Here is a 2,824-nt window from a genome sequence, read left to right as displayed (position 1 = left end):
TGTACCTTGGATCAGTGGGAGACTGATTGGGGTTCAACTACAGTCCAGTCCGAAGTTAGCTTGCAGTAGGCTAGTGTCTGTAGCGGCTTAATACAATGTGTGTTCAATCTGGACCAGGTCCCGGGGTTTTCTGCATTTGCGGTTTCCTCGTTAACAAAATTTCTGGTGTCTGTGTTATTTCTATTTCCGCATCTTATTTGTTTATATAATTGAAATAATACAGGTTGTGCATTTAGATCATCAATTAGAATAATCCAACCTTTGGTTGTTGATTGTCAATGATTGATCCTTGGATATTGGTCTTTGGTACCATCCAAGTTATTCCCTGTATTTGTTTAAAGACTCGCTGATTGTTATTAGCTCGAGTAAATCAAATTAAGAGAGAGATATTAACTCCTTGATATACTTTAGTCTAGATTGAATCTGACTGTCTAGTTTTTTCTCTAGCAAAGTATATTGGAGTTAGTCCATACAGATTGCTAAGCGAAATATTGGGTGGTGTTGTTAGACCCCAGCTTTTTCAAAGACACAATCGAAGCAAAAACGATTTGATCCACTCGAATCGATTCATGAACTTTATAGCTACGGTTTGCAAACTTGCATTCCTTAATATATATAAGTATAAGTTCAAGAATAACTGTTTTTAGAAAATAACCAACCTAAGTACGCGGACTAGGTACGCGGACTTAAGTACCCGCAATAAATTTGTAAACAATTTCACAAACTCCAGAAGATTTTCTCGGGAAGAGAACCTCAGACAGTTCGCGGACTGGGTACGCAGACTCTGTTCCGGTTTTCCTGAGCAGCAAAGTACGCATACTTTGGTTCAAGGAATAAGAACTTATACATATATGTGTTACCACATAATGCTTATATCCAGAAATGAAGAGTACAAAACAAGGTTTGGCTAAGTTTGCCTGTGTTAGTGGCGGTCCAGATTTGTCCTCACAAAGATAAATCTAGGGATGTGGTTCTCCCGACCACACACTCATCTCGCACGCGTGATTTTCACTCTAGGTTAAAGTATCATAATTCAGGGATAAGCCCCACTGTACACCCCATCTTTTTCTCTCGCTATCTCAGATCCAAAACGTATCTCCCCTGTGAAAAAACCAGGACATCCATCATTTAGTTTCCTTAGATTTCATTGTTATACATGGAACACGCAGGTTCCTCTTTAGTGCTTATTTTGTTCCTATGGTTAATCTTGGGGATGTTTTACCTGATTTTGGTATTTGATTTCGTTACAAGGGAAGATGAATCTCCGTTTTTGGGTAACAAAAGATGTTCTCCATGATTTTGTTTTTGATTGCCTTCCCAGAAAAGATGAATAACCAGTTTTATTTTTGGGAACAACAATCAGATTGCAGGTATGATTTTCTTAGTCCCTGAAGAATCCAATTTTCGTTCAAATTTTTGTTATTTATTTGTATCCAATTTTTAGAAATTATTATTTTTAATTGATAATCTGATTCCCTCAAGATTATAACTTTGGTTCCTTATGTGTGTTAATTTTGGAATAATTGGGTTTTTAGTTTATTCCTTGGTGATCCTAATTTTGACCTAATTGCTAGGGGACGTACCAATTTATACCTGATTTCATCATGGGACGTTTCAGGTTATTTACAATTAATTTGTTTTCAAATCTGCCGTTACAGTATTCTTAATTTTATCCAGAGGAATTGCTAGGTTCCTTTGGCATTCCATCTTCCTTTGTGTTATAATTTGTTTGCTTTCGATACCCGTTCTTGTTTTGGTTGATTAATATAACAACCATTTTATTTTCTGCCCATTAATTGTCCTGGCATTGAAACAATGAAAATCTGTAGCCTATATAAGTCACCTGATTTTCAGAGGTAAATCACGCACAACCACCACATTATTTATAAGGCATTTGCATCCATCTTCCCTCTTTGGAACTTCTCCGCCTTAGTGATTCCAGATGTGTAAATTTTGCAGGGCCATTTTCAATATGAGTTCTTCTTATTATCGCATCATGTTTTATTCAGTTCCTAACCTTATTTGTTCCTTTTGAAAATCATGCAGATTGACAGAATGGCTACTACTGTTCTTCCAACCCCCACATCGGTAGTACCGACTTTTGGAATCCTAACACTGAAAGACTTTCAGCAAAAAAATGGAATTGGACCATGGATGACCCGAGTTCGCATTGTCCGGTTGTGGCACGAATCGGACTTCATGACAACTAATGATGTTACCAACCTTGATTTGCTCCTGCTGGATGACACCGTAAGTAGCAAAGTGAATATGATTTCAGATTGTTTTCTTAGATATGGGCACTACATGGTCTATTATAACATGAACAACATCACTAAGATTTTTCTGATATAGCAAAATAATTTAGAATGCATGCAGTATTATAGAATGTGTGATTCTTAATTTTGTCAGGCCTCTGTTCAATCTGTCTATGTTTGCTTGAACCATGACAAGTAATGGATAAATACAAATACCATGATTTATGCAAGTTCCCGAGTAGTTAAAAGAAATCAAAAATTGTTATAACAGCAAAACTGATGTACTGCTTCAATTAAGATCAAAACTGAGTCTTGCAATTTAAAATATTTTGTACCTAAAAATGCTTTCAATTATGAGTGAAGGTGTTGTTAGTTATAACCTTACCTAAACTGATGTTTATTTTTTGCGGGAATTTTAATCACTAATGTTAATATTATTACCTTATCGTATCTCAGGGTGACCTCATTCACGCAATTTTTCAGAAGAAATTCATCTAGAAATTTGAACCCCTGCTAGAAGAGGGGATGATGTTGTGTCTTAAAAATTTGACATTTGCCCAAAAAAAAAA

General features: G+C 35.9%; 1 long non-coding RNA gene across 1 annotated transcript; it reads left to right on the top strand.

The window, feature by feature from the left end:
* Positions 1 to 1,065: 1,065 nt before the first annotated feature.
* On the top strand, positions 1,066 to 2,815 carry LOC113342379. The gene is made up of 3 exons (XR_003356636.1): positions 1,066 to 1,370; positions 2,047 to 2,250; positions 2,712 to 2,815. It is a non-coding gene; the product is annotated as an uncharacterized LOC113342379 (long non-coding RNA).
* The last annotated feature ends 9 nt before the right edge of the window (positions 2,816 to 2,824 follow it).

Source organism: Papaver somniferum, unplaced genomic scaffold (genome assembly GCF_003573695.1).
Source record: "Papaver somniferum cultivar HN1 unplaced genomic scaffold, ASM357369v1 unplaced-scaffold_3972, whole genome shotgun sequence".
NCBI classification, from domain to species: domain Eukaryota; kingdom Viridiplantae; phylum Streptophyta; class Magnoliopsida; order Ranunculales; family Papaveraceae; genus Papaver; species Papaver somniferum.
Note: the sequence above shows the minus strand (reverse complement) of the source record. Positions and strands in the feature narration are given on the sequence as shown.